This window comes from Ochotona curzoniae, unplaced genomic scaffold (assembly GCF_017591425.1).
Source record: "Ochotona curzoniae isolate NIBS_2020 unplaced genomic scaffold, NIBS_Ocur_1.0 scaffold_4506, whole genome shotgun sequence".
NCBI lineage: Eukaryota > Metazoa > Chordata > Mammalia > Lagomorpha > Ochotonidae > Ochotona > Ochotona curzoniae.
The window spans coordinates 57,575,134-57,590,519 of NW_024467119.1; positions in this window are offsets into that span (position 1 = coordinate 57,575,134).

The following is a 15,386-nucleotide window of genomic DNA, read 5'->3' on the forward strand; positions in this document are numbered from 1 at the left end:
GTACTTGAGCAAAGAATCTCGGTCTATGCACCATCTTAGCACAATTCAAACAACCAGCAATGTATACAGTTCCTCGACAATGTCACTGATTCCCTATTTCAAATGAAACCAAATTGCTGCTGGTGTAGGTATTGATCAAAACAAAATTCCATTTTGTCAGAGCTGTCGGTTCTGTCCAGGGTCTCTTATCAGACAATGTTTGCACAGTTTTATGCCAAAACACAGCCCCGAACAGAACTATTGATAGTTGAATTCAAGGGGAAAGAATAAAACGTAGTAGGAAAGTATCTCTTTGAAACTGCATTGTGAAAAATTAAAAACCGTAATAAAAAAGAAGAAAGAAAGCAATATCAGGAAGAGGCTAAGCAATGAGCAGGTTACTGTGAACTCTAATTATGGAAAGGTAGCTGAGAAGTCAGATGTTGAAATGTGATTTTTAAGGGAAACGTGAAATAGCTTGAATAAAGAGAAATTTAGAATTTGAGAGAAAATTAGATGAGAATTACTCTTTTACTTTCACAAGATTAACAAGAAACTTCATTTGGTAAAGATCTACTACTCAACAGGAAATCATTCATGTCTTAAAAATGTTTTTTCTAATCTAGACAAAAAGTTAAGAGTAGCTTATGTTGCACAGATAAATGGAGCTGGGTAGTGAGTGAATCTAAACCAGAATTTAATTGCCTTTTTTTGTTTTTTTCCTCCTAGGCTTTCTCACCAGAGAGTATTGGATAGTATTCAAAGAAAGAGGATGGTTTGGACTGTCAGTTTTGTAAGCAAGAAAATATTATATTTTCATTTAAAATTATCTTAATTTATGCAGCTTCAGCTCAAGAACAGGATGAGTCCAAGAAATGTTCTGCAGATTTTAGAGTGGCAGACAGCTCTTGCTAAATCATAGCCAGATTTTGATTGCGATTAAAATCAGTTCCTAGGCGTTCTGATTTGGTGGCCAACTTGAATTAGATACTTGTAAGACATCAAATTGAAAACTAACTGTGCCTTATAAACTACTTTTTCAGTTTGACAGTGTATCTATTTGGCAATTTGTTCAACTCTGGGTACAATGTGCCAGCCACCCTGGGTACCTAGCTGAATGAAAAATAACCTCTATCTTCAAGAAGCTTGATGTTTTGCTATCTAGATACTGTCCTTCCAAAAACAGTTAAAATTTTGTGCAGGCCCATTTTAGATAATTATTTGGATATGTGTAAACTACTTATATAGAGACATATATTTATTTTATTTAATATTGGAAAGTGAGATATGCAGAGAGGAGGAGAGACAGAGAGAAAGGTCTTCCATCCAATGGGTCTCTCCCCAAGTGGCTGCCATAGCCGGAGCTGCTCTGATCCAAAGCCAGAAGCCAGGAGCTTCTTCCAGATCTACTACCCAAGGACTTGGTCCATCCTTCACTGCTTTCCCAGATCACAAGCAGGGAGCTTGAAGGGGTGGGAAGCAGGAGTGCAGGGATTCGAACTGGCGCCCATATAGGACCCTGGGAGTGCAAGGTGAGGACTTTAGCCACTAGGCTACTGTGCTGGGCCCCAAAAGTACTTACGTTAATGTTTGCTCCACAGGTAGTCTCCTAGACACTCAATCACTTCTTGAACTTTCTCTTCATAGAACTAGTGGTTTAGCTTGAAGAAACATCTCGGACATTTCCTCATACTTTACGACATTTCCTGCATTATATTATCTAAGAGTTATTAAAAATTTCAATGTTTGAATGCTACTGCATGACCAATCTCTCTTGTCCTATTATATACTACTGATGTTATGCTAATTCATTTGGTTTCTATATTATACGTTTCACATCATTTCATGTTATCCCAATTAAATCATATATGAGGAAGTTCATCTTAATCATGCATTGCTGAGTTTATGATAAATAGGGCGAAAGCATAAATAGGATACAATTACTAAAAAATTTAGTTCTGAGAGTTGTTTAGTTATCTCAAAGTTTCCTTTGCCTTCCAATTTTAGGACTGTCAATTTTCTGTTTTAATTTCTGTAGGCCTCATTTGTGGGCTGTGCTTTGTGGAAAAGAGACACTCAGAATTATGAAGAAAAAAATAACCAAATGATTCATTTTTTCTGGTATTTTCATTTTCCAATCATATATTTTTCTGATTATCCAGCTGAAACTGAGTAAAACATCTATATGAGTCCTGATTTAGCTGGGAGCTTCCCTGATGAATTCAACATCATTTCAGACACACTTTTTAAAAGGTTTAACCGAAGCAAATTATACATTTCATAAATTATTTTAAGATACTTATCATGGAATAAATAACTTGGTTTTCATTTATGGCTAAACCATAATATGGCTACACCATAACTTTACTTATGTTTGAGCACAGAAATAATGTCAAGAACAAAGTAATATAATATGATTAGTAACATTGTGTTTAAAAATGCAGAAGAGTGATTGTGGTGTCTCAGGACAGTCAGAAGCAAGAAAACATTTTGCTTGTCATATCAAACATTGAGAATATTTTTGATATTTTTAAAATGTTGTCTCTTGGTTGGTGTTGTGACATTGTAGGTTAAGAGGTGAAGCCAGTGTGCCATGTCATAGTCCCTCAAGGAGCCTTTGTGGTTCCACTTCCAATTCAGTTCTACTCTTAAGCCCCTGGGGAAGTGGAAGATGATGAAGCTGTGCATACTTGGCCCCTGCCACCCAAAGGGAGAGTCATGTGATGGCCCTGGTTCCCTGCTTTCCCTTTGCCCAGCTCAGACAGCTGAAGTCATTTGGAGAATGAGCCAGCAGAAGGGGGATTCTCTCTCTGTCTCTCTCTCACACAACTGCAATTAGGAGAAACAACCAAGTTCTTGGGATGTATCGAAGTCAAGTCATTCCACTAGTAGGGTAATTGAGATTTGGGGACCGAATTCAAAGACAAGTGAAAAATACATGTATTTCCGATTTCATTAAGTTATAGAATCTCTTTCATGTTGCCCCTTTTATTCAAATTCTTTTTGAAGTACCAACATGCAGAACAAGTTAGTTAATACAGATGGGGAAAACGGCAGCAACTCAAACTATTGTGAGTGATATCCTAGAATTTCAACTCTGATTTCCCATGGGGAAAGATTCACAAACTCATAAACAAAGTGAGTTCTACAAAATAAAATCTTGGTTTTGACAATTCAAACATATTAAGACTTGAGAAAACTTTCTTCATTTCTTTAAATCAAAGATATAGATAGAATTTTGCAGCTAGCTTACTTAGTGTTTTCTTATTTTCTAAAACGATATGACTGAGATTTGGTATGAGAGCAGAGGGAAAAGTTACTTATCTGGGCATTTAAGGTATTATCTTCTGCAAAGCACACATTAAGGCTGAACTTTAGATCAGAAGATTATGAACTGGATTGTCAACTGGAGGGAGCGCCTTGTGCCATGCAGTGGAAGGGGTGAAGCCATCACAGTACAGTGAACTGAATTCCAGGAACTGGGAAGGTTATAGCGGATGGCAACATGGTGAGATGAGAGTGAACAGCAGTGAAATCATGCACAACCTCGCAGCGTGGTGAGGCATTTGGATCTTACTGGAAGCTACATTCCATGTCCCTTGTAAAAACAGACCATTGGACCTCATGCATATCTTTAGTTTCTCAATGTCACATTTTTTGCTTGTTGTTAATCTTGGATAATTCAGATAAGGCCTTGGTAACAAAGACTTGCAACAACGTTATGCTTTCAAAGATCTGTCAGGCACTGGGCAAGGTTATTTAAGTACATCTGTTTTGAAGAATAAACTCTAGCAAACCTTATTACAAGCATCTTTGTTTCACATACTTACTGAATATTCATGAAACACTTAGTTTGTGCAAGCATGACCGGACTGCCCACCAAAAACACTTGGTTGCTATGAAAACAATTCTTAGATGCATGAAATTAAAATGTATCTGTGGAAATCTATCTGATTTGTTAATTTTCTTTTCTGATTCAGTGATTTTTCAATAGCTGAAATACATCCCCACATGGTAATTGCAATTGAAATAGGTCTAAGACAATATCTTAACACATTTGTTTGATATGCAATTCTGAGCTATTACTCTTTGAACCCGTCATATTACTGTCATTATTTTTATCATTTGTGACCCTTCCTTTTGCATTCAGCATAATTAGCAATTCTATAGCTTAAAATGGTAAACGAATGCCTTCCTGCTTTAGGCCAGCTGTCTTGTCAGCTCTTTTTATTTCCCTGCACTACACCGCTAAGCCAGTGTCTAACGCTGGCCCTCTCTGGGCCTCGCTGTCACCTATTCTCTGCACATTTCTAATTTAATGAAAGTATAGCATTCCCTATAGTTGTGTTACATAGTTAAATCACCATGGACTGTAAGATACTATCCCCTTTGTTTTATAGTTCTGATGAATTTGGGTCTTTTAGAATCAGGAAGCTAGAACTTATGTTTTCTGCTAAAGTATGTTTTAGACCCCATTATCCCGGTGATGATAAAGCAGCCTATCTGCAACAATTTATTGTGTTTTCCCAAAAAACTAGACAAGAAGCGTTAGAAGAATCTAAACACACACACATATACAATGAGAAATAAGCGAAGAGATGGAAGTGTTAATTATCTTAATTTGATCACTGTGTACTGGATACTCAAATATCACACTAAAATTCACAAGCATGTACAGTCATTATATGCCATTTTTCAAAAGGAAAAATAAACATCAGCAATCCACAAGACTCCACATGAACACTGATGAACTTTTTAGGGCACATCAAGATCACTCTTCTGCTACATGTTTGCGCTTGCTGTTTGTCGACTTTCGTGGTCATGGCAGGATAAACAAAAATTGTGTAGAGCTTAGAGGTACCTTGATATACAGATGTGCTATACTCTATCAAAAGCTACAATAACAATATTTGAAAATAAGGTATTATTTTTTCAAAGTAGACGTCATTCTTTCCAATTTAGTTGGAACTATTGAAAATCAAAGTAATTTCTAATCACCATAAGACTGGTACGACCCAGTATGTACAAGTATGTACAAGATTGAACAAAGTGTGTACAAGATTGTGAAGTGCAGTCTACTGCCATCTAATAATTATATATTTATTTTTGGCTTTCATAGGGCTTTCAAATCAATTGCTTAATTTGAACATTATTTAGCATCTGTAACATTTGTCAGGCAAACATGACTATCATATTTGACAGAGTGAAAAATAGACTGAGAGGCATTTTCTATGGAGTAACTATGGCAGAGATATTCAGATTTTTAAAATACTAGAACACTTCAAAAAGTTTATGGAAATTGAATTAAAATAGTTTTCTTAACTGTATAAAATATTTTAAATTCATGCATGTTTTTCAAAATAATTTTTCAAACTTTTCAAATTAAAGACAATAGACTTTAACTCCATAGGAAATGTTCTTTCAATTATGTAAAGTAAAACATAAAGGAGCTGGAAAGTCAGGGTGATCATTTTTATTTAAAAAAAAAAGTTAAGGAATGAGTCAGGGATTATCTTGAAAACAATGATGCTGTTGAAATATTAATCTGGTAATACTGTACATAATTAGACATTAATAACCAACACCAAATAATTTAGAAACAAATGACATCTAAAAAATAAAAATAAAAAGCAATGTATCAAAATAGAAATCAAAAAGAAGCGGCACTGTGACGGTGAGGAGCTGTACTGCAGCTTCTTGGGCCGGCATTCCATTCGGTGCTGGCTTGAGTTCCAGCTGCTATAACTCCAGGTCCAGCATCCTGCTGATGTGTCTGGGAAAGTAGCAAGCAATGATCCAAGGCCTTGTGCCTCTGTACCCACGAGGTAGACACAGACGAAGCTTCTGGCTCCTGGCTTTGGACTGGCCCGACTGTTGTGTCCATCAGGGAATGAAACAGAAGACGGAAAATCTCTGACTTTCCACTACTCTCTGCAATTCTCTGCCTTTCAAATAAATAAACAAATTAATTTAAAAAAATCAGAATATTCTGAGTACTTCATATGCATCATTCTACTGAGGTAAATCCTTAATTATGAATTTTGTTATCTTATTTGCATATGAATAAATTGAGGTTGAAAGTCTTGTTCATTGTCACATGATGGGTGAAGGATAGGACTAAAATTTAAATCCAGACCTCTATGAGTTCAAACTCAACTTACTACTAAGCAGATCAATGATGCTTAAATTGCTAAGGTTCTTACCCTTTGTCTATATTTCTTAACATGGTGCATTTTTGCTTTTTTTCCTACAACATGGCTTGTACTTTGGCTCTTCGTTCTCATGCTAATGGTACAGGACTTGTGTTTCTTAAGGCCGCTGTGTTTTCTTTGCTATTTCAGCTTGGCCATCATGAGGATGATACTGATTCCTATTTTGTGGCACAGGAAACCAATTAAACGAATTAACTTATGTTAGGTACTTAGAAAACAAAGAATTCTTGATGCATATTAGTAGAAGGCTGCATCAGGATTTGAAGTCAGGTACTCTGACTGGACTGTGGGTGTCCCAACATAACTGCAAGCTTCCCTGGGATACCAGAGTGTTAGGTCAATAGTAGAATCTGTTTGGGGCTCTAGTCAAAAGTGCAGTGAAGATATGGAATTACTCTCCCAGTGGATAGGCTTTTTTTCCACAGAACTTGTAAATCAATCTGGAAGATTTTTCTGATTTCATATGCGGCCCCACGGCATTGCCTATAATGTGTCTAAGTGCACAAGATCATGGAGTGTGTCTCAGGTGTGAGTGAAGTGCCTGAGACACACAGGCTAAGTCACTGCTTTTCACCAGGCTTAAGATGAGTTCAACTTTTCAACTGTTTCTTATCAATGCTATATTTTTTAGTAACCCATTTTATAGTCTCTGTTTGAGCTTTCTTTTTAAAAAATTATTTCATTTTTATAATCTTTACATAGCTGATTAGGGCACAAAGGGTTAAAGGCTATAGGAAAGTGGGTAAGACCACTGTTTCCACATTATTATTGTTATTTTTTCAATAGCTGGGGTGAAGGGGGAGATAAAGGGAGAAGACCCCCCCACCTTCCCACCCATCCTAGGTCCCCGATGTGGGCGATGCTCGGAGGGTCCTGATCAAGTAGTTTTGATAGTTCATCAGTTCCGAATTGCTGCCAATCTCACCATTCCAAGCATGATGAAATAGCTGTAGAATCTACTGGTTGACATAGTCCACCTTATTGTCTCCATTTGCCCAGATTTTCACTGCCAACACATGGCTGGGGTGGATTGATTTGTTCGGTCCTCTGTTGTAGTGCCAGGTGTCCTCTGCAGATTCCAGTGGACTGCCACATCCTCCGTGTGCACCTGGATATACTCTCCACTGCTCCATCTGAGCCTCTGAGGAGGCTTAGCTTTGACATTTGCATTCTATTATCAGACCATGGAGGCTACACTTCTATTCATGTTTGAGTTTCTGAGATCAGCAGTTCAGTTGGAGGGATCCCCAAAGAAACTTTGAGGTGATTCCAGACCTGATTCTTGTGTGTGCTTGCCAGCACAGGGTCCAGCACAGTCCGTCGCCCCAATCAGTTTATGCATATGGTGGTGGTTGCAATTGCTGGGTCAGTTCTGTTTCCAAACCTGTCTTCCACACAAATCAATGGGTGTTGTAGTCCAGCTTGATTCTGCCCAGCACACACTCAAACCTGTGGGAGCTGCAGCCTACTTGGAGTGACCCACATTAACCCCTACCAGGCCCACCCCCTGCCCTAGTTCCCATGATTTCCAGTATGGACAGCAGACTGGTCCAGTCTGTCCCACATCCCATTCAGCTCTCATACATGTCAATGGTAATTAAAGCCTAGTTTAACCCAACCGGTACACCTATTCAGCCCACACACATGCTGGCAGGTGCTGTTCTGTCTAGCCATGGCTGCCCCAGTCCTGGTTTTCATGTTTTCCAGTGGGAGTGATAACCCAAGAGGGAGGTGCTGATTGTTTCCCTACTGGTCCACTCCCACTCTTGGAACATGCACTCTCCAGGTGGTTCTGCAGTTTAACTTGACAGAATTAGCCCCCAGTACAAGCATCTGCCAGCTGATGCTGTGGCTAAGCCCAACCAACCCTCACCCACTCTGATTTATGTTTGTGCCAGTAGGAACAATCAGCCCAGCATCTTAAAAACTTAGTTTGATGATTGAGGAAAGGTCTTATAAGCTGATCTGATAAAAAATTCTTACAGGGTTTTTTATATTTTCATCAAAATTGTGCTTGCAGAAACTGTTCCTGTTGAAATGTTTCCTCACATACCATTTCCAGTCTTTTTTTTTTTTAAGGTTTTGTTTATTTATTCATTTATTTGCAAAGTCAGATATACAGAAAGAAGAAAAGAGAGAGAGGAAGATCCTCTGTCTGATGATTCGCTCCCCATAGCCGGTGCTGTGCCAATTCAAAGCCAGGAGCATGGTGCTTCATCTGGGTTCGCCTCGTGGGTGCAGGGTTCCAAGGCCCTGGGCCATCCTTGACTGCTTTCCCAGGCCACAAGCAGGGAGCTGGAGGGAAGCAGGGCTGCCAGGATTAGAGGAGGTGCCCATATGGGATCCTGGCATGTTCAAGGTGAGGACTTCAGCTGCTAGGCCACTGTGCTGAACCCCACACCAGTCTTAATCTTGTGAATTTCTTTTGGTGGTAAGGATGAGTGGAAGTAATGTGTGACAAGTCTCAAAGAATGTTTCAAGGTAATGTACTCCTCATTCCGTTTCTTTTTGTCATGAGAATAAGATCATCTAGGGAGAGAATTCTGTTCCCTCTTGGAATAGCCATGATGCCGTTCGTAAAAGAGGTGCGTGGAAACACTGTGAGTGGTTACTTTTTCTCTGTTGGTGGTCATCATGACATTGGGTGGTATAATTGAGAAGAGTCCTTAAAGTTGAGTGATAAAGACATACTAAGAAAGCACAAATTTCAGTGTTTCTTAGTCAAGTTTGATTATCAATGATATTCTTGGAACTAAATTGAAATGGGGGATATTATAGGTTTTAGAAATTATAGAACAATCCCTTTGACTCTTTCCTTTTCGTATCAGATTATTCCACTTACCGTATAAATAATATAGTAAGGTGGAAAGTGATCATTCTACTTTTCTCTTCCAACGGATGAGAGCAAATGAGAATTAATTTGTCTGCATGTTTCAGTGGTACATTTAGCCATCTGTTGATTGAATTATTAATCTCCCTCTGAGTCCATGGGATGTTGTGATTTTTCCCCCAGCAACAATTAAGAAGCACCAGTTTGTAGATTCTCCTTCCTCCTGTAATATAACTTTAATTTATCCTGTATCATTAAAAATTACATTACAGAGGAACATATTAAAATATTCAGCAGAGGGTAATTAGCTGTGTATGTTGTATATGCAGTAATATTGTTTGAAACGACTGCTAAATTTAGTAAGTAAACTCAGGCTGGAATAAAACAAACTGGCTGTCAGAAGTTAACAGCTAATTCAAACAAACCACATGAATTATGGTTCCTTGTAGGTTTTTGTGTTTTCTGTTAAGTCTTACATTGCTTCATTTAAACACAAATAACAAAATTCAAATTACAAAGTTTTCTTTCGCGGAGATACAAATTTCCCTAATGACTCTTATCAAAAAATCAAGGGAATCAGCAATGCACCAGAAAAACCAATAGATGATTTTTATTGTTTCAATAAAGAAATTAACTAATTATTCTAATTAAAAGTCACAGATATTAAAACACAAAAGCAAACATTTTCTTTAAAAAAGAGTGCCTTCAAAACATTTTGGTTCACTGATCTCATGCCTATTTTAAAAAAATATTTTATTGATTTTCATCTGCTTGATTGGTACAGTGATGCAGAGAGAGAGAGAAAAGCTGAGAGGTCCTTGTCTGCTAGTTCTTACCCCTGATGCCCGGTAACAGCCAGGCTGAGCCAGGCCTAATCCAGAAGCCTGGAACTTCATTAGGCTCTGCTACTCAGATGACGGCACCCAGAATCATCATCTGCTGCCTCCAGGTTGTGTTAGCAGGGAGCTGGGGCAGAAGGGAGTGGCTGAAACTCGAATCAGCAGCAGTGGCTTAGCCACAACACTTGTCCTCTTTAAGATTTTGAAGTAAGAGACACAATTTAATCCCAATGTCAGCTGATAACTTTCTTGTGAGTTTAATGGCGAATAAATTAGCCCCCTATTTTATTTCCAAGCTTTGGATACAGTTTGATTCTGCAAATGCTGCATAGTTTGTTAGCACATGGGTTACTTTTAAAGTGCATGCTTGCACTTTAGCATAATCTTTGCAGGTTTTGAGCTATAATATCTTCAATTAAACTGAATTTTTGTAGGGAGATGTAATCGTTCTGCCTCCAAACAAATGACAAAGGTCAAGAATTTCAAAGAAGAAAATAAAGAAGAAAACCCGACATTTTTGCAAAGCACTGATGAAGCATAGGAAAAAAAAAATAGAGCAGAACTGAAAATCCATTAAATGCTTTGTGTCCCAGGGGCTGACCAGTGATAGTCTTGAATGCTCAGCAGTTTTTCCATAATAGTTTTTTTGGGAAATGAGCATATTTTTTTTTATAGGAAAACAGTTTTCTGTATTCCTGTGACTCTCATTAAATACTTCAAAGAAAGTACTTTTTTTCTTTATCACCCTCCTTAGGTAGAAAAATCTTGATTGGAGTTTTTCATGGTTAATTGTTTTGTTTGCTTTCTGGTACTTTTCCTGCATCATGAAGTCAATATAGAAATCTTCATATCCCTTAGCAAAACAAGTGTAAAGAGATTAGACTGAAGCACATTCTGTCTGGAAATGGAAAAAGGAACCTACGCAGGACTAATATGACCAGATCCTGGCTATTTAGTAGTTCCTTATTCATATCTTTCTTATTAATCTATTGTGGAACACAAAATGCACCCCACTGCCTTTTGCAGCCTCTTGGGCCACCTGTGATGTTTGATCTCCAGCCTCTCCCTTTGTCTTCACAGCCAGCAGTGTAACACCATTTTTCCTTTCTGATCTCTGCTTCTGTCTTTCCATCCTTCTCACTCTCAGCTTCCTGTCTGTATTGTGAACATAGACATGATTATACAGGGCACAAATGGATAATCCAGGATTATCTCAAGATCTTTAGCTTAATCCTATCTGCAAAGTCCCCTTCACATGTAAGGTAACACACTCCAGGTTCCTGAGACTAGGATGTGTCATCTTGGGAGAACTGTAGTTAACACGCTGCAGTGCCCATTCATCTGAGTTGAGGAGGGAACAATGGCAAATACAGAGCTTGAAGGCAGATATCAGGCTCCATTATAAGGAGCTAGATTTTTATTAATGTTGTGAAAGAATTTTGAAGATATTTGTGTTTTAAATTTAAGAAAGAAATTTACATGACCTAATTTATGTTAACCATTCTGTGAATAACTGTGGGGTAACCATGTAGTGGAAATAAAGGCTGGCTTGTTTTCTGAATGTTCATAGTCAGTTGAGAATGGAAGTGTTTGGAACATGAAATACGTAATTATTAAACGAGTGTTTGTAGGATAAAATATGTTACTTAGTAGACTGCAAAAAGAAGCATTGATTCTTAGCTTCTATACTGGAAAAATTACAAACTGGTAGGAAACAAAGACCATGGCACACAGATTTTTTTTTTTTTCCTGAGCTCTGAATTTGTGTTAGACACAGAAAATTCTCAGGTTGGTGCACATTATTAATTGGAAAAAGAAATGCCAGCACTACATAACCAAAACCAGTTACTCTAAAGCACAATATTCACAGCTGTTGATCTCTGCCATAATGTAAATTACCTCTTTAATTTGAATATGATTGCGTCAATACCTTTAATTAGTTGAATGCCCATGCAATTAGGCACAATCCTCCTCCTTCAGTTGGTTTTGTTGAGTTGTGATACAGGAACATTTTACAGGTTGATAACCCTAAAAGAGTCATACACTGCTTTAAAATAGGACATTCAATGAATTCTGATAGATCTGGGGTGTGCCAGCCGTGGGTTACTGCTGCACTGCCACTGCCTCCAGTTGTTTCAAAGAGGAAAACACTGGGCAGTGCTGGCCATGTTCTCACCCCGTGCTGTGGCCAGGTGATTTCTCACTGGTGCCATGCTCACATCTAGGGTCTGAGTTCAGTTTTGATCTGTGTTTACTGACTTGAGTCAGCTGAAGGCGGATTGTTAAACTCTGCTTAAAGGAAAACCAGACTCAGTGGTTTTAAAATAATTTTAGGTATTGAAACCACAACAACTAAAGAAAAGCAGGGTGGGGTCTTCCACAAAACTGGACAAACTGTTGAGTACCACACATCTGCCTCTAAGAATTCTCCTACTTGTGCAGCTGGCTTTGTGTCTGATTAAACACTTGGAGCTCAGTATCGGAAGATCCTTGGCTCATCTCGATGTACCCACAATGATGTACACTGAACTACTCAGTGTGCTTATCCTGGCTAAAATGAGATTTCAGTCTTGAATGAGCATCTGTCCTCATACAAATTCTATCTCTGGAAATAAATACCTAAAATGGTACTTAGAAATAGTTATGTTGTTGAAATTAAGCTATGTCTTTCTGTTCACAGCTACCTTCGTTTGCATTTCAAGTGAGCCTTGTGCTATTACATACTTGGACAAAAGAAGGTCAGGCATAAACAGAAGCAATTGCAGTTGCATCAGGACAATTTTCCATTAGTCAGCTCTAAAGGAAATCAGAGCAATTAATAAAAAGGCCAACTGAGACACTTTTTGGATACTTGGAAAATTTGCCCATGTTAAGTTCCTTAGTGCAATTTCTTTATACCTCTCAGCAAAATTAAAGGCAGTCTTGCAGAAAGAGAGAGCTGAAGAATAGTGCAGCTTCTCTGGCTAACCAGTCTTCACCTAGTGATTAAAGAGTCTGGCTCCAAACCACTCAGATCATTGTTTTTTTACCCACAGTGTGAAAGAAAAATCATCTTTGTGCCAACCCCACATCGTATAAAACCCTAACAATGTGTTGAGTGTGACTTAAGAGCCCATAATGTATTTTTCATGAAAGTAAGGAAAATCCATTAGGAAGATTAATTTGTGTTTGGAGAGCCTACCTCTCTAGAGCCAAAAATATTTGTTCTGTTAACTGTGGTTTGCTGATACACTATGATAGCACCGCAGCCTGGTAATGGCATTGTTATTTGTAGCGTTATATCTTCTGAAGATGGGTCATTTGTAAATTCTAAATAGCTACTTCTCTACGGATTTGGTGCAAGAACTTCTTGGTTATCATTATCATTAAAGGCTTATTAAAAAGCAGCTTTTCCAAGTCTAAATTTTCTGCAGCAACATGTTGTGGTAATGTCTATTTGCGTCTATCCAGCACAACTTTCTAGAAAAAAACAAGTGAAATGTTTTTGATGGAACAGTTGGTTATTTAGCACTATCGCAGATTCAGTCATTAAATAAGCATTTTTGAAGAAAAATAATTAATTGACTTACATTTTTTAGAGAAGGGGAAAGCAATTGGAGGATGAAGTATCTGGGTTTGAGTCCCAGATCTCCTTTGCATCCCAGCTTCCTGCTCATGTGTAACCATGATGTGCGGTAGGAGGCAGAGCAGGTACTTGAGCACTTCTGAACCATCTTCATGGGAGAATGCTGAATCTGGGTTCCCTCAGCCAGCTGGCCTGATTACTGCATGCATTTGGAAAACAAACCAGAAAAAAAGATTCTTTCTCTCTTGTTCTCTCCCTCCCTTTCAAATATGAAGAAAAAAACATGAAGGGACAAAAGTTCAAAATTCTGTAGTTTAAAGTTTCAAACAATAATAATATTATGGGCGTTTTATGTTATGCATAATCTGAGTCATACCAAGTCAATCTGAGGACGTATGGCCTATGGAAGGAAGGATTTTAAACAGTCGGATCCTTATATCACCTTCTAATTGTGCAGTTTATTCAAATTGAAAGTGATTCTCAGTTCAGCTCATTGCAATCACTGGAAGCATTTAAAGAATATAGATGCCTGGATCCAAGCCTCAGTGCTTTTATTCTGCCTGCCCTGTACAGAGTTTTCCAGGTTGTACTGGTGATTTCAATACCTGGCCAAGGCTCTGAACTGTTAAACCAATGGAAGAATAAAAGGTCCCATGGAACACCATAGTGAGATGCAGGCAGCCGAAATAGCAAGAAATAAATTCAATTTTTTTTCTAAGTGCTTCCATCAACCATCTTAGTTTCATGTTTTCCATTGAGAGCTTTCCTAACTATGAGTTACTGCTGTCAAATATTGTTGCTAGGCAGAAATACAAGGTCTCTGAGACACAAAATTCTCCTTTTTGTGGCTGCTTTACTTTCTAGGATTCAGTGAAGAACTAGTATGTTGCATGGGTTAGTGCAATGCTTTTGTTATAAGTGACTGCTCAACAGGTAATGCTATCTAACGTGTATCCCCTCTTTAGGTGACACACTGATACAGGGATATTTTCCCTCAAAGAAAGATAGCCTTTCCCTAATTCATGAACAAGACAGTGTTAAACTAGGTCAAAATGGAAAAGTAATGTTGCAGATTAGCTCACTGTTTTGGCCAACAGAAGGTGCGCTTGTACCAACCTGCATTCTTTGGTCTTAGAGGAAAAGCCTGGAAGCAAATTGCTGTCTCAGTAAATGCAGTTTTAGCTTTGGGCTACCGCACTACACACCCATTCAGCAGTGCTTCTTCATTGCAATCTGGAGGCTAAGAAATAAAATTGCAAGACCCATGCTGCAAAGGCAAGGAAAGAGAGGTGGCCAAAAGAGATCCCAGCATCTTTTGAAACAGCAAAAATGAGGATGTGCTCTTACTAGATGGGATATGCCATACTCATTATTCTTTCGCATGCAATTGATGAATGTTGTGATAAGGAAACAGGTAGCTACTACTGTTGTGAGTAAATTTATGACAAAGAAAAAGTGTCCAAGAGCTCTTGATGGAAAGAATTGTTAGATGTGTAGAGTGCTGTAGTTGTAGCAACAGGAACACCAAGCACAAGCACAACTCATAAAGCAAGCACATGTTTATTTTATTATGGTTTCTGGGTGTACCATCCAGGCTATTTTCAGAACATGGAATTAGCGAAAGAATTGTACTAGTTAAATGACCAAGACTGAAGTAGATTGAATAAAGTTTTACTTCTGTATGACCTCAAGCAATTCTTATACTGTATTTCCTCAATTAAGTAATGAAGGTATTGAAGATGGGATGGTACCTGGTGGTGCCTACCATAAATGGTGGTGGTGAGTGTTAAATATTGTAATTCATGTAGGCAGCAGAATTCAAAACTTGGCATATTGTCATTTTTAACAATTTGGTATTATGCAATGTATTATCAGTTCTCAATCAAAGCAAAACTAGTTTAACTTCATCATGTTGGCTCTTTGTAAACCTGTAGCAGAATGCTCTAAAGTGTCTGCATTAC